Raw genomic sequence first — 27,785 nt, forward strand, 5'->3', positions numbered from 1 at the left:
GTTTGCAATGATCTTGTCCCTGACAACACTACATGAAGTTTAAGAACCACTCAGCTGCGCTCAGTTAACCCACAGAATAATGAGATATAGGGAATTTTTGTTGCTTTTACAGTTTTACATCATCAAGTTTTGGCAGTTGGCTTTATAATACTACACAACTTTAAAAAGAGAATTGCAGTAATAAAAGGGCCTAAATTGAGTGACGCTCATTAACATAAGAAAGGAAAGGATGTTACTTACAACATAAAGGACTTCATTGTATGGAACAAAAGTAGATGAGAAAGTAGACAGGAAAGCTAACACAGGTAGAGTTTTATGAGAGAGAGAGAGAGAGAATAAAGCTTCAATTCTGAAGGAAAATAGTTAAAAAAAAAGTTATGAGCAATACGTGTGGGACTTCAGGGAGATAAAAAAAAGCTAAAGAAATTCCAGAGTATTTTTTTTTTTTTTTTGAGACGGAGTCTCACTCTGTCACCCAGGCTGGAGTGCAGTGGTGCAATCTTGGCTCACGGCAACCTCCATACCCCGGATTCCAGTGATTCTCCTGCCTCAGCCTCCCGAGTACCTGGGATTACAGGTTCCTGCCACCGTGCCCAGCTAATTTTTTGTATTTTTAGTAGCGACGGGGTTTTACCATCTTGGCAAGGCTGGTATTGAACTCCTGACCTTGTGATCCACCCTGCTTGGCCTCCCAAAGTGCTGGGATTACAGGCGTGAGCCACCATGCCTGGCCTCCAGGGTATTTTTTTTAATGTCAGTTCTAGTGGAATTTCTTTTGTGACCTCTTTGGGTTAAGAGGTAAACTGAGGCACAATAAAATTTTAATGGATTTATTTAGTCAAACAGCAATTTATGAATGATGCAGTTTCAAATTAGCAATGGTTCAGAGGTTCAATGGACTAACACAAAGGGAGAACTTTTATAGGGTGAACGTAAAAGTAAAGCAAAGCAAATATTTAACTGGTTACAGTTATACCGTTGTCTTATTTGGTCAGTCCTCCCAGAAAGTTCTTAGTTATGTAACTATGATAACCTCTGATTGGTTAGCCTTAAGTTTCATTTTTCTTTAATATTGGCATTTACAAGAAATAGCTGACTCAGGTTAAGTTTTGTTTATGTTTGCAAATCAAGCAAAGTTAAGGTTACTTATGAGGCCTAACTGGCTTTGTCTACTCAGGGATTCTTCATGACTGATCTCCATTTTAATTTACTTTTATAAGTGTCATATTTAAACATTTAAATTACTTTTCAATGTATTTATGTGTCTGCTTACTTATTTTTTTCACACCTGTATTTCTTTTGAATGAGTCATGATGCTAATACTTGCCAAAAATTAATTCATTTTTGCATTTCTTAGAATACAGTTAAACAGGGTGTAATCAAAGTCTGACTTCATTTTTGATGTTTGATTGTTGACTTTTTTTAAACCTCAATTCTTTTTTTGTTCTTGGTCCTACATCTAGACAGACTGATAAGAAAGACTGTTAGGTCACATTCTCATTTAGTGCCAGTGGGAAATTTAAACTTTCTGCTAGTGAGAACATTCCCCAGTCCCATCCCTCCACGCCAGTCACTATATAGGCCCAACCCACTCCTTCTAGTAAGCCCAAGCCAGCTTGGATTTTCTCCTGCTCACCCAGCTGTCCCCAGGAACCCCTTGTGTGAGTAATTAACTTTTTAAAAGTGTAGAATATTATGGAAAACCTATTTTTTTTGCAAATAAACAAAGATCTGTGGCAACTTCAAAAATGAAGGTAAATATAAAAGTCAAGTTTTCTTATATTTTAATAATTATATTACTGTGTGCTCCAATACAGTAGACTTTGACCAAATGCAGCTATTTAAATTTAAATTTAAATGAATTAAAACTAAATAAAATTGAAAGTTCACTTTCTCACGTGTACTAGCCATGTTTAATATGTGTGATGTTAGAAACATCCACATATCAACAGAAAAATATACATTTTTTCCTTTGCCAAGGTGGACTATATTCTTAGAAAAATAAAATTCCAAAAATTGTAAAAGAATTTAAATTTTACAAATTAAATGTTCTAGCCAAAATGAAATCAAATTAAAACTCAACAGCAAAAAGATATCATTAAAATTTTCTAAATTCAAAACATGCAGACATAGAACTAAGTAATTCATGGATAAAAGACCAAGTCAGAAGAAAAAAATATGAAATATTTTGAATTGAACAAAAATTAAAGCACATAATATAAAAATGTATGGGAGGCAGATAAGCAGTAATTATCTTCTCTATAGAGAAATTTATAGCATTAAATGTTTATACTAGAAAACAGTAAAGACTTTAAATCAATAATCTATGATACCTTCTTAAGAAAGAAGAAAAATAATAATAGATAAAATTGACATAAATCTTTAGAATGGAAATAATGAAGTGAAGAGCTGAAACTCAAAATGGCAGAAAAAAAGACCCAACTATATGCTGTCTACAGAAACCCACTTTAAATATAACAATGTAACTATCATTTAAAAGTAAAAATACCATTAAAAGTTAATGGATGGGTCTTGGGGGTATGATGAAAATGTTCTAAAATCATATTGCAGTGATGAATGCAGAGCTCTGTGAATATTCTAAAAAACTACTTATCTTAAATGGGTGGATTTTATGACATGTGAATTATATCTCAATAAAGTGATTTTAAAAAATAAAGGATGGAAAAGAATATTCCATGAAAATATTTAAAAAAAAACTGAAACCACTGAAATTGAAAATAGAGAGAAATCATTATTGCCAGAATCTGTTTTAAGTTTTATTTTTATATTGTACATTGACCAATTATAGTTCTATATATGTATGTGGTACAAAGTGATGTTATTATTTATGAATACCATGTGAAATAATTAATAAAAGGAAAAACAAATTGACAGACTTCCAGTCAATCTAAAGTAAGATAAATAAAGGCAGGAATTATTAGTATTAGGAATGAAAAAAGGTACATCATTGAAGTTCCAACTAACATTAAAAGGATAATAAAGTAATGTTATGAACAACTTTATGGCAATAAATTCTACTACTAGCTTAAAGACAAGCATTTTGAATGATACAGACTACCAAAGTTCATTCAGGGGCAATAGACAACCTACGATGTAAACCTATGACTCTTAACTAGGTTGAATTCATATATAAAAAGCATTCCAGTCAGGTGTGGTGGCTCACATCTGTAATCCCAGCAGTTTGGGAGGCCAAGGCGGGCAGATCACCTGAGGTCAGGAGTTTGAGACCAGCCTGACCAACATGGAGAAACCTCATCTATACTAAAAATGCAAAAAATTAGCTGGGCATGATGGTGCATGCCTGTAATCCCAGCTACTGGGGAGGCTGAGGGAGGAGAATTGCTTGAACCCAGGTGGCGGAGGTTGCAGTAAGCCAAGATCCCACCATTGTACCCTAGCCTGGGCAACAACAGCGAAACTCCATCTCAAAACAACAAACAAAGAAACAAAAAACCCCAAAAAACCACTTTACAAATAAAATTCAGTTCCAAAATACTTTACTGGCAAATTATATCAACTAAGGAAAAAATATTACCAACTGTACAAAATCTCACGCAGAAAATTGTTTTGAAACTTTTTCATCTTGTTTTTTAAGGCCAGCATTGCCATGATGCCAAAACTATACAAAATAACAATAATAATAATAATAATAATAATAATAAAGTAGATAAAAATAAAACTATGGAACAATGATCTCTCAGGCACACGAAAGATTAGAAAATAAAATCTACCAATACATAAAATAATTTTTCATGTCCATGTAGGTATTATCACAGATACGCCAGGGTGGTTTAATTAGAAAATCAATCAACTTAATTTACTGCCTTAGTCGATTAAAAGAGAAAAATAATAAAGTCTATGAGTGTCTCATATTCTTTGGACCAGTAAGTAACTGAGACATACTTTTCTCATAGAAGACAGGAATTTAATTGGCCAACCCCAACAGCCGAAGCAGATTTTAAGCTCACAATACAATTGCAAACAACCCATTGATCAGTGCAAATTCTACAGCCAAACTCAATGTCAGTAGGATAGAAAAGTGTACTCCACTTACCTGGGACAGTGAGGTGAGAAAATATAAATATTTCCTGAGCAATAATCCAAACTACATCACTTATTATATAGTCATCTCCATAAAGCAACACCTTAGGCAAATACTATTGTATTACATATCATACAAGCAGAATAAATATGTCAATAAGATAGATTAGAGAAATGTAGGTTTTGTTACAGATAAATGACTTTTCATTTTCTGATTAACTGTATCAACAATTTTCAGTAAAAGCCTATCTAACAGTAACAGAACAGATGCTCAACACATTCTTTATGTGTAGGTTTGTTTAAAAGGCACAAAGTTAAAGTCTGATAGACCTTGTTTTATATCCTCTTCTGTCACTTGCTAGCCCAAGTAAACCTGAGCAAATTATTTTTTTATTCTGAACCTCAATTTTCTAATTAGTGAAATAATTCTATCTTATATTTTTCTTGAAAGAATTATATATATATACACATATATACATATATATATCTATTATACCATTTCATAATAGCTTCCATATATATGGTAGCCCAATGTCATGCCTACAACATAATAGGTATTCTCATTCATATGTGGTAGCTATTATGAAATAATGAAAGGACTATTATGATGAAGCAGTAGTTAGGTCTCCACCCTGAAGGAAAAAGAAAGAGTAAGGCAATTAACCTGATAACTATTTTTAAAAAAGACCCCAACTTAGACACATAAATTATCTGCAAAACAGGATGTTGTGGTAAGTCTAGTGTTAGAGTCTTCATTATTTTTATATTTATATTTCACCTGCAGCTAACTTTCAACTGGAATATCTTTCCGCAGGAAACAAGCAACTCCGTTGGAACTGTTCAACTTTCAACTTAATTGGAGAGCTAAAGGTGATATGTGTCACAGGCCCTGAAAAAGAACATGGCCTTTGACTGAGCAATTCCATTTATAGAAAGTTGTTTGTGAAGTAAACTAGTAGATAAAAGCTTAATAGCACCAGAGTTTGTAACATAAAAATCTGGAACAATTTAAAAGTTCAAAACATAAACAGTGCTTTAAAAATTCCAACATTATTATAGAAGGAAGACTAGAAAGTTGTTTCTCAAATAATGATATGGTTTAATACTTACTGACATGTAAATACACTTATGGAATATTAATTAAAAAGAAAAGTTGTAACAACATAGACATTAGGCCATGAGCCAATTTTCATTAAATTCATTCAAATATTCTTTGGGTACTAATACATCCAGGCATTTGTATTTTAGGCACTGGTGCTTCAACAGTAACTAAGGGAATCAACATGCTGACCTTAGTGGAATTTGCTGCTTATTATATGTAATATAAGCCTGAGAGTGTAGCCATCAACATATTAACAACCATTTGTCTCAGGTTTGTACAGTATAGGTGCATATTTTATTTTATTTCATAGATAATTTGCATTATTTGTGTAAGCAGCCATTTCAGAAGTCTGAAATGAAAAAAAAAACTTGCTTCACAAATCATCATGATGATACATTCTATTTGCATAGCACATATGTGTTTTTCTCACAAATGTTTCTATGTATATGTATGTCCCTAACCGAAAACTGGACCAGCTTCTTCCAGGAAGTAGCCTTTATCCCCTTCCCCTATGCACAGACACTAGGATCCAGATTATTCCAAAATTCAAAGCCAAGAACTAAAGCCAATTAAGTTTTTCTCCAATATATCACCACATTCTAGTGTTACTGTTTTTCAAAATCTCACTGTAGTTCATGGTTTATTAATTTTCCTGATTTGCTCATGTAAATAAGGCATACTAAGTATGAAGGAGCACAGATATCAACACATTCCAAACAAGGTAAAATAATTTAATTTCAAATTTACTTGAATAGATTATCAGGCTTAGAATCCTTTTCTTTTTGGCAAAGCAGTTTTTATTGTCCATTTCAATGTGTCTGGAAATAAGTTTGTAGGCTTTATCAGCCAGAATTAAAACTGCCCCTTGAGAGGTTTACCTTAATATCAAGGATATTTCCTTTTTGATAAGATCATAATTAAATATACTTTATGTACATACATTTGGTCTCTCATTGATTTTACTTTCTTAATTTTAACTGACCAGAAAATTGGGAAAATTGGACATATCAATTTTATGCTGAATAATGCTTTTGAAATTGTCACTCACAGAAGCTGTCATTGTCACTTAGGTTGTAGAAAATAATAAATGCAATCAACTTTACACAACTGACACTGTAGCCTAACAATGCAAAGATCTGTAGAAACAGGTGGGGAAATACAAACGCCATTTTACACTACATTCAATAGATATTGACAAATACCATTTATCTTTGTAGATCTGATGTGTTCACATTCAAACTGTTAATATAAATGTTGGGAGAAAATTATCCATGAGTTTATTGCATTTCTATATGGTCTGGCCCTTCTGAGCAAAGGAAATGGTTGAATAATAAACATCTTGGAAACTAGAGACAGTGTATCTCTATATATAGACATATACTTCCCAGAAAACATCCCCAAGTATTGAAGAGAAATTCTGGAAGCATTTTCTTGGTTTCCAGTGTAATAAATGTGGAGATGCCTTTCCCCTTCCCACTTGGAGGAGATTTGCTTACACACTGAAGTAATGAGTACTCTCTCACTCTAGAGGGCAGGATGAGCAGATGTGCCAGTAGTCCCATGAAATCTCAGTCTCTTAACAATTTGTGATTCCTTTCTTACAATGTAACCCCACTGCACATGCAGGCCCTCATTGAGTTACCCTGTGAGGAACTGATACAAAATGCTGATCTGGCTGCTGTCAAGAGGATGAAATAGATTAAGCAAGACATAGACAAGTTCAGAGGTAAGAGAAAGCATTGTATATATGGAGATGGAAATTGGTTGAGTACTTTTTAATCTTTTTCATGAGTGGAATTATAAGAGAAGAGTCCAAGGGAGGTGGACATCAGTGATGGCATCTTGTATTTTTTATTCCAAAGATTGTAGTATATCTAGAAGGCTGTGGTGACATCAAAGCATGTTAAGCTTTGGAAAAGAACAACATGGTCAGGTTTACATATTAAAGAAATTGCCTGATTGCTCTATTAGGAACAGATTAGAGAAACCAAAAGTGGAGGCAAAGATTGTGATTGAAGCTATTGCAGGAGTCGAGGTGAAATGTTGGAGGCCTACTTCAGAGACCAGCTACAATCAACTTTAAAATCACCAAATGACAATAATCAAACCACAAAAAAGAAGCAGCTGGTGCTTCTGCCTTTTATGGGAGTTTTTACTTCTACATTTCTTCCTTCATTCATGTATTCATTCACAAATCCAATGTTTACTCTCTATGTTTGGCCTTATTCCAGGTACTCGGTGTGCAGTGGTGAACAGAATAGCTGTATTGTCTGTACTCACGAGTAATAGGATTCTAGGAAAAAATGCACGGCATGCTCAGATTTGAAAAAAATAAAGGTAACTTTAAGCAAAAAATAAAAGCTGTTTACTTAAGTGTGGGCAAAATGTTTGTAAAATACAGGTTATTGTGTAAACTCAGGGTAAGTAATAACTATTACTAAGCTGAAGCTTGAAAGGATAAGGTAAGAGAGTGGTGTCCATAATTGGAGACAAGAAAGCTCTGTGGAGAGGGACAACTTTGAAGACAGCAGGAACCTTTGTAAGTAAGACATAGACAATCCAAAGGAATCATACAGGTGGAAGATAGATACACAAATAGCTCATCCTTGCTTTCCTACCCACCTTTATTCTCTTGCCAGGGATCTCTGGTGGCTGAATCCAATTGCAAGCTGAGCACATGGGAGCCCTGTGAAGTAGTCCTTTTTGGTCATCTTCTCTGAGAAAAAAAAAAGAGTAGAGATGAGTAGATTTGGGTAGAGAATGGATCTAGACAAGTAAACAGGAGACATCTGGCACATGGTTTTGCCAGACTATTTTACGCATTTGTCTCCCCTTTTATAGACTGTGCTTAGTATTTATTTTAACCTGGTTTCAGCCATATAGAACAGTGGGGAGATGGGGTTTGAGCTAAGATGTGTTGACTTTCCCTCAGTGAGTTATTTTTCCTGTCCTTACAGCTCTTTATTAGAAACAAGCAGATATTTGTTGCTAAATCCAATCTGAAATGGGGGTGAGAATTCATTCTTCTTGAAAATTAACAAATTGCTTTTCCACAGACCATAGTGGAAATACATACATACACACACAGACACACACACAACTTTGAATCTGCTTATATTTTTAAATAATTTTATTACTTCCTTGATAATTGGAAATTATGGCTTTTGATTGATTATGAACATATATTTTACACTTTGGGAGGCTGAGGCAGGTGGATCCCTTAAGCTCAGGAGCTTGAGGCCAGCCTAGGCAACATCGTGAAACCCCATCTCTATAAAAAATACAAAAATTAGCCAGGCATGATGGCATATGCCTGTAGTCTCAGCTACTCAGGAGGCTGAGGAGGGAGGATTGCTTTGAGCCCAGGAGGCAAAGGTTGCGGTGAGTCCAGATGGTGCCACTGCACTGCAGCCTAGGTGACAGAGAAAGATCTTGTCTCGAAAAATAAAATAGAAAAAAAGAAAATATATTTTTATTTTTTCTAATAATCTATATTGTTGCCTAAACAAAATTCTATCATTTGGGATAACATGGATGAATCTAGAGTATATTATGCTAAGTGAAATAAACTAGGCACAGAAAGACAAACACCACACAATCACATTTATATGTAGAATCTGAAAAATGTTGAATTCATTGAAGTAGAAAGTAAAATGATTACCCAAGTTGGGGCCAGGGGTGGAGAGTTGAGAGAATGGGGTGTTGCTGTTCAAAGAAACAAAGTTAAGCTAGACAGGAGAAATTGATTTTGAGGTCTATTGTACAGCAAGGTGACTACAATGAATAATGTATTGTATATTTTAAAGTAACTAAGACAGTAAATTTCAAACGTATCACAATAAAAATTGTTAAGTGAGGTGATGAATACATTAATTAGCTTAATTTAATCATTCTACATTTGTATACATTTATAAACATATCACATTATACTCCATAAATATAATAAAATTATGATTTATCAATTAAAAATAGCATTAATTTAAAAAGAAAGTATTGGAAATCAGATTATCCTATTATTTAAAGTTTTAACAATGACATGCCTTTAGAAATAGAAAAAACAAAAAATTTGATATAATTAAAATATGATTTCCTATATTTTATCACCATATTTTTACTGTTTCCCAATAATTTGAACCCTCATGTATATATTTTATTTCAATAATATTTTATACATTTATTAAGCTTTTTTGTGTGATTTAATATGTAATGACTATTGTTTTGGTAAATAGTTTATGAATCCACTACATAAACTGTGACTTAGTGTCTTCCATACATCAGGCATATTCTCACTTAATTTTTGTCTAACTGGTCAGTAATAGGCTCAAGGTCATTTTCTGACTGCAAATATCTGTGTTTTACCAGATTAGCTTTATATAAGTTTTTACAGTTTAGAAATCTGATTTTATCTTATTCAGCATTATGAATTCCATTTGTGACTACACAATGATTATCTTATGCTTTTTCATTCATGCTTTCACAGTTTGGTTCAATTAACATTGAATTCAATGCATTACATATTTCATTATTAGATAATTTTTCTTAAATGTGGATCTTGCAAATGGCTTATTGTAGGATTGTTTTTACATTCAAATGTGAGACTATTACCTTTTGATAGAAAAAAAATTGGGCTGCATACTTTCATTACTATAATTACCACACTAGGTTTGGCTTCAGCTTTTCTGATTAATGACTTCACTTTTAATGTTTTCTTGTTCTTTGTTTTTTTTTTCTACTGTGACCTCAGTATATGACACATCTTTATTCTGTTTATTCATGTTATCATTTGTAAGACAAATATTCTGGTTTTAATTTTTTAGCAGATGTTATTTAAAAACACACAGGTCACAAACATACTTAGTATATGCATTTACAAGAATCATATAAGAAATACAATTATTTTACTTTTATTAGAGGCTAATGGAAATAATTAAACCATTTTGCTATATAATACAAGAAAGATGTTATAAGAAAGAGTGTATTGAATTCAAGTTTCCCGAACTCTTAACTCTCCTGCATGAGTTTGTATAAATTGCCCAATTGTATGTTGTAAAAAATATTTCATCATAATAAGAAAATTGTCAATATACAGCATCAGAACACTCTATCATCCTTCCTTCATTCTCCTATAATGCTAGTAAACATGTAAGTTTTTATAATCACTATTGATAACTCTTGGCTACTACCAACTAAACTAAAACCTATGAATATTCTAAGAACCAATAATTCAATCTTTTAAGAAAAACACCAGAATTATGTGTGCAAACCCATCAGCCATTAACCAAGAAGTAATGGGTTCAGACTATCAGACTTGAGGATTTAGAATGCAAATTGATCAGCCTCAGAGAACCAGTGTCTATTCTGGGGTTAAATTGTTGGAATCAAAAGGTTAAAAATATAAATATTGGATATTCAAAAGAATCTTTCTGTAAAAAATATTACTGCATAAATAAAAACTACAGTATTTCTATATAAATAATTTGTTACCTTATTTCAAAAAGCCATCATGACACAAGAATGTCCATAGTCTGTTATGAGAAAATACATTTTATAGGAATAAAAAGTGTTCACATAGGCTACCATAAAAGCTGGTTTTTATGAGATTCCTAAGAAACCCATTGACAGGTAGAAATGGAATCAACTAAATAATGCCTGATGTGACCTCTAGCTGTTTGTTGCTTTTGTTTGTTTGTTTTATTTTTCTTTCACTTATCTGAATGTAATTATTTTGTATTATATAGTTTCTACACAGATTCCATACAGCAAAATTTCAGATCTCCCTATAATGAGATCTATAGATCAATTCTCTTTCTTGTGCGTTCTTAGAGCCAAGAGTATTACATTTTCTTGTGCTCTGCTCTTCATAGCTAAGAGGTGTATACACTATGTTGAAGGAGTTGAATTCAGACACATTTCTCTGTACGTTACTGCAAAGTTACAAGATAAGGAGCATTCTCAATTATATCCAGCCAGGTAGCAATATTGTAAAATAATGTTGGTAAAACCTTATTCCCATCCTTCCAAGTATGCAGGACTTTCTAACTAATGCTGTGTCTTTCAAAGTAATGTCATAACCCTTCAGGAAGACATGGTTTTCACCAAGCTGCAGAGTGAAAAAGCAGTTTGGAGCATCCCCACCTGGAATTTATCATCATTTCAAACTTTTTTTGTCTACCTTTTGTCTTATTTTTGCCACGATTCTCTTATTCAGTTTGATCTATCATTCTTTATTCCTTTGCTGTGCTGCAGTTTCTCCTTGCTATTCCTTCATCACTGGTTAGCACCTCCTTCTACCATTTCATTCTACTCTAACTCTCTCATCCCTTCCCTCCTTTTTCCCTATTATATTTGTTCCTCTCTCTTGGCTTCACACACACGAACACTCTCACATCACTCAAACACATTCTCCCACACTAGCTCACAGCCCTGATTTTTCTCTGGCTACTGGACACAAACAGTAGCAAACTTATAATAAGATAGGGTGTTTCTACCCATGTAGTTAATTTAAGGGACAAAATAAAGTTATTACCAATCAAAATGAACCTGAGGTGGCAGTGGTTCCCATTACCCTGACTACATTGAGGAGACACATGATCTGGGCTGGATAAATAATATATGTTGCTCTCCTGTCACAGAAGTTTGCCAAGAGGTAGGCAAGGGACTAAAGCCACACTCAAACATTCTGGCCTTTCTTATTTTTCTTCTTCGGTTGATAGCCCCAGAATCTCTTTGCCCACTCCTGATTGCAGCTACTTGAGTAAGAACCTAGAAATTATGGTAGACAAATTTCCTTTCTAGGAAGAAGCTGGTGGAAGTGAATCTGGAACTCTGAGAAAAGAAGAGATTAGATCAAAATCAGAATTCTAGTTTCACAGTGTTACTGATACCAGTCCCTGGGGACCACAGAGATACCTTACTTAAAGCATATATTTATTTAATTCAGTGAAGCTCCTTCAATTCATTTCAGTAAATTCCTTTGTTTCATTTATTTCTTTTATTTTCCTTGTTTATTTGTATTCAAGGTAAGTTTCGGCAACTTCCAATCAAAACATTCCTGCTCATATAATATATTTCTCCACCCTTACCACTAACTACCCATCAGATTCGCTGTTTAGAAACTGACTTGTAAAATTCTGTTTTTAGGGTTTAAAGTGAGAGGAAATTAGGCAAACATATATACTATTTGTAGGTGCTTAAATAGGTACCATACCTATAGAAAATTTGTATATGTATTAAAATTTAAAGTATATCCCTTTTTTGACCCAGCAACTTAATTTCTATAAATTTATACTATTTGTGTTTTATTATTCTATGAAATAACACATATATAGTATATCAACTACCATGTGGTTAATAGCACAAGCCTAGGAATAAACAATGATATTCAAAATATCGATTAAATATATTATAGTACATCCTTACCATAGATTTCTATATAATCCTATATGTAGTGTTACGGATTACTCAGATAAATAAAGAAAAAAAAACAAGGTGCATAATAGGGGTATAAGATTCAACCAATTGTGTAATGCACACACACACACACCCAAACACACACACGTGCACACACACACACACACATTCAACAGATCTAAAATACCATAAGGAGAGTCATTATTTTATATAACACTAAAAAGAAAAAAATTGCTGCCAATTAAACTATGACATAATGCTTTCTTATCTTTTGGAAATTTTATTTAACACATACTAAAACAGCTTTTTGATACTTTAGGCATGGATTTTGATTATATATTACTATTGCATATACAGAAATAATTATGTTAAAATTAACTTTAAAGAACTATTTTTGTAAGTCACTTTTGCCTCAGAAGCATTGATTCTGTGTCTTTTCACATACTCAAGGACATAGATCGTGCTGCATTTCTTTTTCTTTATAATTTTTTAAAATTTAACTCATCTTAAGTTTAGGGGCACACGTGCAGTTTTGTTATATAGGTAAAATTGTGTCATGGGGATTTGTTGTACAGATTATTTCATCACCTAGGTATTAAGAATAGTACCGATTAGTTGTTTTTCTTGATCTTTCCTTCCTCCCAACCTCCACTCTTAGATAGGGCCCAGTGTGTGCTGTTCCCCTCTATGTGTCCACGTGTTCTCATCATTTAGCACACACACACACGCACCCAAACACACACACATGGGGTGTGTGTTTGGGAAACTCCCACTTATAAGTGAGAACATGCAGTATTTGGTATTCTGTTCCTGTGCTAGTTTGCTAAGGAATAATGGCCTCCAGCTCCATCCATGTTCTTACAAAGGGCATGATCTCATTTTTTTTATGGCTGCATGGTATTCCATGATGTATCTCTATCACATTTTCTTTAGCCAGTCTATCATTGATGGGCATTTAGGTTGATTCAATGTCTTTGCTATTGTGAATAGAGTTGCAATAAACATACACATGCATCTTTGTAATATAACAATTTATATCCCTTTGGGTATATACCCAGTAACGGGTTTGTTGGGTTAAATGGTATTTCTGTTTCTAGGTCTTTGAGGAATCACTACACTGTCTTTCATGATATCTGAACTAATTTACACTCCCACCAACAATGTATAAGCATTCCCTTTCCTCCACAGCCTTGCTAGCATTTGTTATTTTTTGGCCTTTTAATGATAGCCATTCTAAATGTTGTGAGATGGTATCTCATTTGCATTTCTCTAATGATCAGTGATGTTGAGCTTTTTTCATATGATGTTGGACACATGTATGTCCTCTTTTAAACAGGAATTTAAAATGCCTGAATAGCTAAGGCAATTCTAACCAAAAAGAACAAACCTGAGCAAACTACCCAACTTCAAACTATACTGGAGGACTACAGTAACCAAAACAGCACAGTACTGGTACAAAAACAGAAACACAGACCAATAGAACAGAATGGAGAACCCAGAAATAAGGCAGCAAACCTACAATTACCTGATCTTCAATAAACCTGAAAAAAAAAAAAAACAAGCAATGAAGAAAGGCTTTCCTACTCCATAAATGGTATTGATATAAGTGGCCAGCCATTTGCAAAAGATTGAAGCTGGACCTCTTACTTACACCATATACAAAAATTTACTCGAGACACAATAAAGACTTAAATGTAACACCCAAAACTATAAAAACCCTGCAAGACAACCTAGGTGATACCATGCTGGACAAAGAATGGGCAAAGATTTCATGATGAAGTTGCCAAAAGCAATTGCAACAAAAGCAAAAATTCATAAATGGGATCTAATTAAACTAAAGTGATTCTGCACAGCAAAGGAAGTATCAACAGAATGAACAGACAACCTAGAGAATGGGAGAAAATTTTTGCGAACTATACATCTGTCAAAGGTCTAATATCTAGCATCTACAATAAACTTACACAAATTTACAAGAAAAAATAACCCCATTAAAAATTGGACAAATATGCTGAATTTCTTAAATGTGGGTCCATTCTCTGTCTAGGATTTCCTTCTGCTACTGACATGCATTCTGCACATTTTGATGCTTTGTACTTTATTGTACAGGTGAGAAGATGTCATGGAATAGTTTTAGGTCACAACCAGAACTCATATTACTTCAGTTTATTGGTTAAAAATGAAAACATTTGTCTAGATTGGCCAAGAGGAATGAAATCCAAGTTTATGCATGTGCAAGCAATAACAATCATATCATGTAAAACCTGGTCAACAGGGTTTGCAAGATGTCATTGTTGATGAAATACTTTCCAGTTTTAGATCCACTAAAATATGGAATAAAACCATATAGCTTAGAATAATTAAAATGCAATGAGTAATGGCATACATACACATTGGATTACATAAATATAAAATATCACTGGAGTTATACATGAGAAACTAGTAACAGTGGTTGTCTTTGGACAATCCAGGGACAGAAAAGAGAGACCTATTTTTTACTTTCTACCCTTTTATACCTTTTGAATGATATGTTACAATCATCTACTACTTATCCTACAATGACAAAAATAATTATTTGTTTCCAGAATAATAGATTTGTTCCTTATTACCAAATCAGTGTTTCAAAATAAATAACATGTCCACAACTGACAGAACATAATATTATTTTAGGTGATATGACTATTTTAAAACAGTTCTATGTATACATTTACCTTAATATATGTTAAAGACAATAAATCATCAAGTCCACTATTTTCATAGTTAAAAATTTCATTCTTCATTGAAATAAATGAGATCATAAGTTTAGAATTAGGATCAGGGAGAGCCTGTTGAATTCAGGGTATAAAGAGAAAATGGAAAATCCTTGGGGAGTGGAAGAGTGTATTTAGTTTTGCTAGATAGTACTAAAGGCCCAGTGAAAATAATCTCTGTTTATAAATTTGAAGTTAGATAGTTAGAAGAACACTGTGTTCTTTTTTAGTTTTACCAGTCATGTTTAGGTGGTTGTGTGCAACTAGTGAGAAGACGGAAAAGCGGGCTTAACAAGGTGTGGTACTTTTCTAGGGAGACCATCTGATGAACAGAGGGATGGGGATTTCTTTGCTCACCTCTTTTTTGACCTCTTAAATGCTCAACACCCCAATGTCTTGCTCTGGCTGACACCACCTCCACAAACACACTGAATTAAACCATTCTGAAGTCAGAGAGTTGTCTGGGCAGAGGTCATGAGAATGCTCATAAGTTTGTTGCATGCTTACCCTTGTTATTGTGTACAAGCCTCCTTAAAGTTTTAAAAACCATCCTGGAGTTGATTTCTCACAAAAGAGACAAGGCTGACATTTGGCTGACGAATTATGCCAGTCTTTAATCAACCCATAGGAATTGTGGGAATCCGGTATTGGATATATCAGAATGAATATAAACAATCAGCTGTTACTAAATAATCATTGATGCAAAATGTGATTGAGCCCTCCGTCTATTAATAAGGAATAGAATTCAGCAGCAAACCTATTTTCAAAGAAGGAAGATTTAAATGAATCTATTTTAATGAAAGAAAATACGTTTTAGAGTTTTAAATATTCTATAAATCTCCCTGTCATTCTATAGTTAAGAGTGACTGATTTACTCTCACCACAGATAGCTATTTGTTACCTCATTGCTGTATATAATTACTCAGTAAATAAGTGCAAATTATAGCTACTAAGGCAAGCTCACTAACACAAATGTTTCATGTCAAAGACAAGAACACCAATCACAAAATATTCCTTTTCTCCTGTTTTGAGAGTTTATTATTTCATAATAGCACTGACAGTATTTGAAAAGCCATTTCAAATATGATTTCCTCTATCAGTATACAGTATGGTGAAATGATGGTGATGATTATTATAATGATATGATGATGATGATGATTGTTATTATTATTGTTTAAAATACAACAGGGTAGTTATGTCCATTTTGAGAGGGGAAACAGAAGTGCTGGTATAACTCTATGCATAGTATAAACAGAAATTGGACACTTCACTTCAATGTTGTTAACATCAAAGTAGTTTTCTTAAACTATTTCTTCACTTTGCTTTTCTCTTAGCTGGAGCATACATGATCATTATATTTTGCTTCCCATAACTCATGTAGTTATTTCAGAAAAGATATTTAAATATAGATAACAGATAATAAATATTTTAATATTATAATAAAATAATGACCTACTCCTTTAAATGCCTATTTATTGACATTTATTTACAAATATAGATAAAGAAAAATGATTTGTGCAAACCACAAATAGTGTTTTTAAAATACTTCTTAATTTATGTTCTCTTAGCTGTAAGACAGTTTATCCTTTGCTCTTTCCTACCTGCAGTTGGGCCTCAGGAAAAAAAAGATGGAGTGAATGCCACGTCAGAAAGGAGAAGGACGATATAGAAAAGCTCTCTTCTTTTAAAGAGTGTAGGGGGTTCACCCACTAAGGAAGGGAAGTAATGCATTTAAATGTGATGGTAAACTTTAAACATCCATGTTCTTATATTTTTTCTGTGGAACTGACGAGTTAGAAAAAGTCGATCTTGAGAACACTAAGAAGTAGTGGTGGTCAGTGACATGATTATCTAGAAGTTTGAGAATGCTGCAGGACACTGGGATGTGGCCATATTTAGCATAGCATGTACGACATTGTGCGGCAGTAGGAGATGAGAGTGATTCAAAATATTAGCCTGAAGTAGCCCCTAGATCCCTACTACTTGTGAAAGGTGTACGCAGGATTCAAAACGATTATGTTTTTGTCCTGGAAAAGGCTTGCAGTGAATCATCACACACCTGGATTGGGATGAAGTGTTTGAAACTACACTATGTAACAGATGTCCACAAAGTGTTAAATGAAACAAAGAGCTCCGTTGCACCTCAGTGGTAATGAGCAAAAGGAACAGAAAGGACCAGCCACAATTTAGCAGAGACTAGGAATGATGCAGAGAGAATTATGTTGCCTACTGTCTCCTGACACTACTACAAGGTCATATAAACCTTATATCCAGCACACAAAATGTATCTTAGGAAAAGCAAATGGAGTGAGAAGAACTCTGTGCAGATTGCATCATTTGAAACAAATATGTAAACATAAAGAAACAGGATCTCTGGATATGAATGAATTTACTGGATTGTTCTGAATATACACGTGAGACTGTGGTTGTTATTTCATTCAACAGGCTTCTGACAAAGAAGTCGTAGAAAACAAAACAAAAATAGTTATATTCTCTTTAAACATCTGAGTATGCATTAACAAAAATACAACTCATTAGACATAATTTTAATTATCATGTGAAGAAATAATAAAAACCCAGTGGTTAGCCACTAAAGCCTGCAACACTCTTAATTATAAAAATAGAAAGAATTCCTAATGCAACTGTCCCCTAGATGTGTGGCATGGAGGACAAGTAGCAATTTTCAAAGAGCAAACTTAAACATACCATTAAGTTTCACACAATTCAAAATCGTATTTAAATGCCTGGTTCTATTGTAATGTCAACAATATAACTTTTTCTTAAAACTACCTTTTTCATTTCCAAATATTAAACAATAATATTGATTAAGAACATTAGAAACAGCTTAATAGGATTTTTGCTTTTATTTTTGTTATTTTAGTTTTTTACATTCAACAGTTGGACAATATGTTAAACACAGAATTTGTTTAAAATAAAGTTTTATATCAATCCAGTTTGTACTTGCTTTAAATTTAGAATTTCTAATTGTCTCCGTTTCAAAGTGATGGTATGAAAGAAAACATCAATGAATCTACCTTAGCACCAAATACAATGATGATCTAACAGCTTGCAAACACAATTTAACATAATATTGTACCTGAAGAATAAATAAGCTCAATTCTCCTAGAGGCATTTTGCAAAATATCGACAAATGCAGAGCATGCTGAGCATGACAAACATGCTCAACAAAGGTCTGCTATTATGGTAGTATATTTTATAATGCAAGTATTACCTGCTTTTTCTGTTAATTGGAAAATTTTTTTATTAGGATGCTCATGCAAAGGTGGAATAAATGACTTCAGGAACCCTTTCAGGGTCCCATTATTTTTGTGACTAGAGAAATGCATTACAAAAACTTCTAAGGGTATTTTTTTGCTTTGTTTATATTTCTGGAAATATATAAGAGAATAGCCATTCTTCAATTCACAGATTATTGACAAAACATTTTTCTAAGTTATTAGAAAATTATGAAAATGTAAGAAACAGAAACCTCCCTGAAGCCCTTAGCTTACCTATAACTCAGCATATATGACAACTCAGGGTCTGAGACTCAAAACGGAGATGTGATTTACATATTGTTTCTAAATGATTTTTTAATATATAAATATTCTGTCCCTAGAATGTTATTTTAATTGGAGATTAGGGTGGTGTATTAATCTGTTTTCACACTGCTATAAATAACTGCCTGAGACTGGGTAATTTATTTTTTAAAAAGTGGTTTGATTGACTCACAGTTCCACATGGCTGAGGAGGCCTCAGGAAACTTACAATCATGGCAGTTGGTGAAGGGGAAGCAAACACCTTCTTCACTAGGCAGCAGGAGAGCGAGAGAAAGAAAGCACCACACATGTATCAAACAACCAGGTCTCATGAGAATTCTATCAGGAGAAGAGCAAGGGGAAAGTCCACTCCCATGACTCAATCACCTCCCACCAGGCCACTCCCCCAACAGGTGAGGATTACAATTTGAGTTGAGATTTGGGTGGGGACACAGAGCCAAACAATATCGGGTGGACAATGTGCAAGCACCCATTTTATTATCTACTGTTATTAAACTTCATTAAGGAGGAGGTAACTCCTTCTTCAAACAGATAAACATAATGTAAGACTTCAAGGACCTGAAAAATCAAGGAAATATGACACCACCAAAGGAAGACAAAAAATATATTAGTAAGCAACCCTAAGAAAATGGAAATCTATGAAATTTCTGACAAATAATTCAAAATAATTGTTTTAGGGAAGCTCAGTGAGCCATAAAAGAACACAGATAAACAATTCAATGAAATCAGAAAAACAATACAACAAAACAAGACATTTAAAAAAGAGATAGAAATCATTTTAAAAAAAAAGTCTGGAGCTGAAGAATACAATGAATAAAATTTTAAAATGCAATCAAGAGTGCCCATAGCAAACTTAATCTAGTTGAAGCAAGAATCTGTGAACTCAAAGATAGGTCATTTGCAGAAAACTCTAATAAGAAAAGAAAAAAGAATCAACAGAAGTAAAGTAAGTCTATGGATATATAGTACACCATCAAGAGAGCTAATAATTTTCATCATAAAAACTTTAGAAGACAATGTTTTTTCCTTCCAAATTTTATTTTAGGTTCTGTTGGTACATGTGGAGGTATTAAACCAGGTAAATTGCCTGTTGTGAGGTTAGGTGTACAGACTATTTCATCACCCAGGGAATAATCATCGTACCGAAGAAGTCATTTTTCTATCCTCACCCTCCTCCCTCCCTCACCTTCAAGTAGGCTCTGGTGTCAGTTGCTCCCTTCTTTGTGTCCACATATACTCAATTTTTAGCTCCCAATTAAAGTGAGAAAATACTCTATTTGCTTTTCTTTTCATGCATTAGTTTGCTTAGGATAATGGCCTCCAGCTCCATCCATATTGCCACAAATGACATGATTCTGCTCTTCATTATGGCTGTGTAGTATTCCACATATATATCATTTTCTTTACCCAATTCACCATTGATGGGCATCTTGGTTGATTCCATGTCTGTGCTGTTGTGAATAGTGCTTCAGTGAACACATGAGTCCATGTGTTTTTTGGTAGGATGTTATATTCCTTTGGGTATAAACCCAGTAATGGTATTGCTGGGTCAAAGGGTAGCTTTTTAAAAGTTCTTTGAGAAATCTCCAAACTGCTTTCCACAGTGGCTGAACTAATTTACATTCCCAGCAGCAGTATACATGTGTTCCCTTTCACCTGCAACCTCATCAGCATCTGTTATTTCTAAACTTTTAGTAATAGCCATTCTGACTGTTGTGAGATAGTATCTCATTGTGGTTTTGATTTGCATTTCTGTAATGATTAATGATGTTGAGCATGATTTCATATGTTTGTTGGCCAGATGCATGACTTCCTTTGAGAAATGTCTGTTCACGTCCTTTGCTCACTTTTAAATGAAATTGTTTGGTTTTTGCTTGCTAATTTAAGTTCCCTATAGATTCTGGATATTATGCCTTTGTCAGATGCATAGTTTGCAAATATTGTCTCCCATTCTTTAGGTTGTCTGTTTACTTTGTTGATAGTTTCTTTTGCTGTGCAGAAGCTCTTTTATTTAATTAGTACCTATTTGTCAATTTGTGATGTCTTTTAACACTTTTGGATCTTTGTCATGAAATATTTTCATGTTCAGAATAGTATGGTCTAGGTTTTTTCTTTTGGGTTTTTTTCTAATTTTAGGTTTTACATTTAAGTCTTTAATTTATCTTTAGTTGATTTTTGTATATGAGGAAAGGAATGATACCATTTTCAATCTTCTGCATATGGCTAGCCAGCTATCCCAGCACCATTTATTGAATAGGGAGTCCTTTCACCATTGCTTACATTTTCCAACTTTGTTGAAGATCAGGTGTGTGGATTTGTTTCTGGGTTCTCTAACAGGTTCTATTAGTCTATGTGTCTGTTTTTGTACTAGTACCATGCTGTTTTAGTTACGGTAGCCTTGCAGTATAGTTTAAAGTCAAATCGTGTAATGCCTCTGGCTTTGTTGTTTTTTCTTGGGTTTGCTTTGGTGATTTGGGCTCTTTTTTGGCTCTATATAAATTTTAAAATACAATTTTTTTAATTCTGTGAAAAATGTTTTTGTTAGTTTAATAGAAATAGCATTGTATCTGTAAATTGTTTTTAGCAAGCAGTATGGCCATTTTAACAATATTGATTTTTCCTATCTATAAGCATGGAACGTTTTTCATTTTGTTTGTGTCATCTCTGATTTCTTTCAGTAGTGTTTTGTAATTCTGGTTTTAGAGGTCTTTCATCTCCCTGGTTAGCTGTATTCCTAGATATTTTGAGAAATCTTATTTAAAGAAATAGTAGTTAAAAGCTTCGCCAATTTTTGGAAAAATATAGACATCCAGGTACATAAAGTTTAAAACTCTTGTCACTTTCAACCAAAATAAAATTTCTCCAAGCTGTATTATAGTCAAACTATATAATTCCATACTTAGAAAACCCCCACAGACTCCAACAGAAGGTTCCTAGAACTGATAAATCACTTCAGTAATGTTTCAGGATACAAAATCAATGTAGAAACATCAGTAGCATTTCTATATACTAATAATGTCTAAGTTCACAGCCAAATTAAGACTGCAATTCCATTTACAATAACCAAAAAAAAAAAAAAAAAAAAGAATAAAATAGCTAGGAATACAGCTTACCAAGGAGGTGAAAGATCTCTAAAACCAGAATTACAAAACACTGCTGCAAGAAATCAGAGACGATACAAATGGAAAAAGGTTCCATGCTTATGGACAGAAAGAATCAATATTGTTAAAATGGCCACACTACTCAAATCAGTTTTCAGATTCAAAGCTATTCCTTTCAAACTACTAACATCTTTTTTTAAAAAAAGAATTAGAAAAAAAACTATTTTAAAATTCATATGGAACCAAAAAGGAGCCTGAATCACCAAAACAATCCTAGGCAAGAAGAACAAAGCTGGAAGCATTACACACAGGAAGAAAAATATTATGTGACCTCACTTATCTGTAGAATGTAGAAAAAAAATTGAATTCGTAGAAACAGAGAGTTGAAAGGTGGTTACCAGGGGTTTGGTATGGGGGAAAGAGTGAGGAGTTGGTCACAATGCACAAACTTGCAGTTATAAGATAATTTTTTTTTAAAAAAAGTCATTCTTATTTTTATGGATAAAGCATAGTAGTTTATTTTAGTAAAGAACTTTATTTTTCTTAAAGGGTATATTAAAGTTTGAAAAATAACATTCTAGTTTAAATCTATATTTCTTAATATTTTTTTCTTAAGTTTTTAATTCTGCAGAATATCTATTGCAAGTCAGGTTTGTCTGTTTATGAGAAATTTAATAGAATTGCCAGTGTCATAAAATAATTTTTATACAAAAATAATTTTATTTTTCCTCCCAGGATTAGGATTATAATATTCAAATCCTCTTTCTATGAATTCAATTTTTTTTTTTTTTTTTTTTTTTTTTACATTTTACAGATAAGTGAGGTCACATAATACTTTTTTTTCTGTGTCTGGCTTATTTCACTTAGGAAAACGTCTTCTAGGTTCATCTATGTTGTCACAAATGATGAAATTTTTATCTGTTTTAAGATTGAGTAGTATTCTATTGTGTAAATATATCACATTTCCTTTATCCATTTATCCACTGATGAATACATTGGTTGTTTCCATATCTTGGCTATTGTGAGTAACGCTGCAACAAACATGGGAGTGCAAATATCTCTTTGAGGTACTGATTTCATTAGAATTAGAATTTCCAAATACTTTTGTCTGAGGATAAACAAATACATTTATGTGTTTTTCTCACGTATTTTCCTTCTCCTCCCTCTCTTCATCCCCCATTTCATTCAGGTGGCCACATCCTTACCACTTTTCTCCTTACACTATAAAAATAAGCACAAAATCTGCTTGAAGATGAGCCTTAAAGAAGTTTGATAATCATTTAAACTTATTGAAGACCTTATGTCAAGACATTGAGGCTGGCATGTTGCTGGGGAGCGTGGATATTGAAACACACCACACACACACATTATGCAGGGACTTTAGATGGTAGTTGAGAGAGAAAGAAGAAATAGAATGTGAGTTAGAAGTAAGAGGAAACAACAGATGCCATTTTTCTCTGCCTGTCAGGAAAACCATGATGCAGAACTGTGAAAAATATTTTCTCTATCTTTTTTCTCTTCCCATTACACTGTTGGTGAAGAATGCTGAGAAAATAGATTGGGTGAGAGAGTACACAAGAGGAATCTGAAATTGCAACAGATGAAGATGGCCTGGACACAGATTTACATTACAATGTCTGAATTCCTGGGAACTGTCATATTGTTCACCATAGGGTGAGTGCATAATCAAATGTCAGTGTTCACAGGTGACACAAAAGGCAGGAGGACAATTTTACTAGGTTGGTGAGAGAAACTAATGAGTTTCTCTGGGAGGCAAGTATAGTGAAGTTTTACAAGGAGACCAGGAAAAATGTTCACACTTATTTTTCTAGGATCATGTGCTCTTAATTATTAACTGTAAACTTGAAACATGTTTAGGATTATTAACAATTTTTTGTTTGTTTTTTTAAATGTAATGACAGAATAGTGGTTGATTGTGATTAAAAAGATCAAATAAACGTTCTCTTTTTTTTAATGGTATTAGACTTATGTAGCCCAATTTCTTTTAAGCACTCAGCTAGTAGGTTAACACCAGTTGGCATGATTGGTATTTTGGGTAGTTACGTTGAATTCATCTTGGGAAAATTTGCAAAATATATTTTTTTGGCATTTTTATATACTTTATTACTATAGTTCTTAGTAGTACACGTTAAGGGAGACTTGAAGAAATCTGCCAAATTGCTATTAAGTAGTTAATAGTATTGAAATGCTATTAAGTATTAATAGTAAGGATAAAAGACATATCAATATGATATGAAAATTCATAAAATAGCAGATCCAAATGGCCAAATACACATAAAACATGCTCAAACACAATACTATGGAAATTTAAAATAAATGAACACTAATTTTTTAATCTAATTTAATTGGCAAAAAACAAGCCATAATATAGAAAAACGATGCTTTTATTTACTGTTAATGGAAATAAGTTTACATCCTTTTTGGACACAATTTGATGATTACAATGAAAAGACATATGGCTGTAAGTAACAGAAGTCTAATACGGCAGTGGTAAAATAAAATGCAGTCATGCTTCACTTAATGATGAGGACATGTTCTGAGAAATGCATCATTAGGTGATTTCTTTGTTGTGTGAATATCACAGAGTGTACTTACACAAACCTAGGTGGTATAGCCTACTATGCACCTAGACTATGTGGTGGCTCCTAGGCTAAAATCCTGCACAGTATATTATTGTACTTAATACTGTAGTCAATTGTAACACAATGGTAAGTATTTGTGTATCTAAACATATCTAACCATAAAGAAGGCATAATGAAAATATGGTATAAAAGATAAGAAATGGTGCACCTGCATAGGACACTTAACCATGAATGGAGCTGGCAGTACTGGAAGATTATCTGGGTAAGTCAGTGAGTGAGTGGTCAGTGAATATGAAGACTTAGGACATTATGGTACACTATCATAGATTTTATGAACACAGTACACTTAGGCTACACTAAATTTATTAAAATAATTATTCTTCAATAATAAATTAACCTTAGTGTATTATAATTTTTACTTTATAAACTTTCAAATTTCTTAAGCTTTTTAACTCTTTTGCAATTTTTAATATAAAGCATAAACACATTGTACAACTGTACAAAAATATTATTTCTTCAGATTCACACTCTATAAGCACTTCTTTTTTTCTTTTTTTACTTTTTAAATTTTATTTGGTTAGAAAGTAGGACAAGGACATACATCAGCCTAGCTCTACACAGGGTCAGGATCATCAGTATAACTGTCTTGCACCTCCACATCTTGTCCCACTGGAAGGTCTTCAGGGAGACCTTCATGGAGCTGCAATTCCTATGATAAAAATGCTTTCTTCTAGAGTACCTCCTGAAAAACGCAACTGAGGCTGTTTTATAATTAAATACACACACACACACACACACAGAGTACATTCGAAAATAACAATAAAAATATAGTATAGTAAACACTAGATGATAGAAATTTTTCAATTCTATTGTGATCTTATTGGGACCACAATTGTATATACAGACAGTTGTTGATAGAAAATGTTGTTATGTGACGCATCACTGTAAAAGTTTCTCTCTCAATTAAAAGAAGACTGGAAGTAGTCAATCTGGTTAGGACACTTGTGAATATTAGGTGTCAGCTTGATTGGACTGAAGGAGGCCTAGATGGCTGGTAAAGTATTGTTTGTGGGTTTGTCTGTGAGGGTGTGGCCCGAGGAGATTGACATTTGAGTCAGTGGACTGGAAGATGAAGACCCAACCTCAATATGGGTGGGCACCATCCAACTGGCTGCCAACATGGCTAGAACAAAAGCAAGCAGAAGAAAGTGGGATAAGCTGCCTTGCTGAGTCTTTCAGCTGCCTTCTTTCTCCAGTGCTGGATGCTTCCTCCTTCTCCTTCTGCCCTTGGACATCAGACTTGAGGTTCTTCAGCCTTTGGACTCTGGGACTTGCACCAGTGGTTTGCTGGGGACTCTTGGGCCTTTGGCCACAGAGTAAAGGCTACACTGTCAGCTTCCCTGGTTTGAGGCTTTCGGACTACCAGCTTCTCTCTTCCTCAGCTTCAGAGGGCCTATTGTGGGACTTTGTCTTGTAATAGTGTGAGCCAATTCTCCCTAATAAACTGCTCTGTCTACCTACCTACCTACCTACCTACACACATATATATATATATATATATACACACACACACACACACACACTTATATCCTATTAGTGATATAGGTAGGTAGGTAGGTAGGTAGACAGAGCAGTTTATTAGGGAGAATTGGCTCACACTATTACACACATATATATACACACACATATATATACACACACACACACATACTTATATCCGTGTGTGTGTATAGATATATATCTATATATAGATATATATCCTGTTACTTCTGTCCCTCTGGAGAACCCTGACTAATATAACACTCCATATAGTCATTAGGGTCCTGTCCATAGCTACCACCTTAACCCATAGGTTACATCTCATGACTCAAGGTGGATAATTGTGTTCCAGCCATCACATTTAAATTTCAGTTAGTATATGAAGAGAAATGCATAAAAGGGCTCATTCTTTCCTTTTAAGGGAATTTTCTATAAATTGTGCTTACATTACTTACTTACGTAGCCCCTTCTATCCATAACAAAAATATATGCTCAGTTAATATTTAGGGGGTATATGGCTAAGAAAGAAGATAAAAATGGTTAAGAGATAAGTCACACATCCTTTGATAAGGCAAAAGAAAAAATAATAGCATACAAAAATATATGGCCAGTGATATTTATTGCAGTGTTACTTACAGTGGAAGAAAATAGGAAACTAAATAAATGTATCTAAATAGCATATTGTTAAATACCTTGGGATGCATTTGGCATGTAATTCTTTGATGCCACTGAAATATATTACTCAAAGGCAAATAAATGTCTTAGAAGTATTTTCACAAACTGTTTTGAAGTATGAAAAAATTGTCATATCTACCTATACATGCCTATAATTATTATTATCTTGTGGTAATGACATGCACTGAAAACCCTGAAGGTGCATTGAAATATAACGAGTGCAATAGAAATGCAACGGATCTTTGTGATACACCCATAGTATAAAATTACAAATACTAGATTAACTCATTCGACAGATATTTAACTCTAGTGTTTTCTCTGTTCTTCATGAGCTGAAAACCTAAACGTTTCTTTTCCAGACTCTTTTAAATATGGAGTTCTAAATGTGATTTAGGTTCACCAATCAGAGGCATTCTGAAACTAAAATTCAGAACTGAGTTAAGTGGGAAGAGAAACAGTGAGGTGCCACTTTCCTGGTGTGAATGATGGCAGAGTCAGCAATGCCCCGGAGCATCAGCTGAGCATCAGATTTCTTACTCAAAAGACACCGTCCTCATCGTGGGCTCCCTTGGCTTCTCAGGTCTATAACGTGACCTGAGAGTTTTTCTGTTTATTCAGCCTGAAGTATATTTTATCAGCTTGCCTAATACTTCTTTAAGTCATTCAGTATTGTGTAACAATAATAATAATAATCCTTTTCTGTTTAAAACAGCAAGAGTGTATGTTTTTCTAGGAAAGTAAACCCTCTCCAGTGTAACGCTATTGCTATATTAATCTCAAAGCATTGGAAAACATCTCTGTATTTCTGTAATTAGTGGTCTTACAACAGAATCCTAAAATATAAAATTTGCCAATACTTATAAATGTTTAAGCTTTATAATTTTGCTAAAATGACTGAGTCATATCATGGCATAATAGCTTAAAAACTATTTGACCAGAGTCTTATCTCTATAAAACTACAATGTTAAATTATCTGACTGGATTAA

At 33.6% G+C, this 27,785-nt stretch overlaps 1 protein-coding gene and 1 long non-coding RNA gene across 3 annotated transcripts in view; one reads left to right on the forward strand and one right to left on the reverse strand.

Moving 5' to 3' along the window:
- LOC129144001 (putative inactive deoxyuridine 5'-triphosphate nucleotidohydrolase-like protein FLJ16323) overlaps nucleotides 1–27,785 on the reverse strand; it is a 401,038-nt gene that overhangs the window by 7,971 nt on the left and 365,282 nt on the right. For both annotated transcript variants that reach the window (XM_063811434.1, XM_054684463.2), the window contains one exon: nucleotides 7,787–7,880. The gene's annotated coding sequence lies outside the window, so the exon portion shown is untranslated. The remainder of the gene's footprint in view (nucleotides 1–7,786; nucleotides 7,881–27,785) is intronic.
- Nucleotides 4,684–18,273, forward strand: LOC107974789 (uncharacterized). The gene is made up of 5 exons (XR_010157284.1): nucleotides 4,684–4,793; nucleotides 4,877–4,932; nucleotides 6,791–6,890; nucleotides 7,396–7,501; nucleotides 16,929–18,273. It is a non-coding gene; the product is annotated as an uncharacterized LOC107974789 (long non-coding RNA).

Source organism: Pan troglodytes, chromosome 4 (assembly GCF_028858775.2).
Source record: "Pan troglodytes isolate AG18354 chromosome 4, NHGRI_mPanTro3-v2.0_pri, whole genome shotgun sequence".
Classification (NCBI taxonomy): Eukaryota; Metazoa; Chordata; class Mammalia; order Primates; family Hominidae; genus Pan; species Pan troglodytes.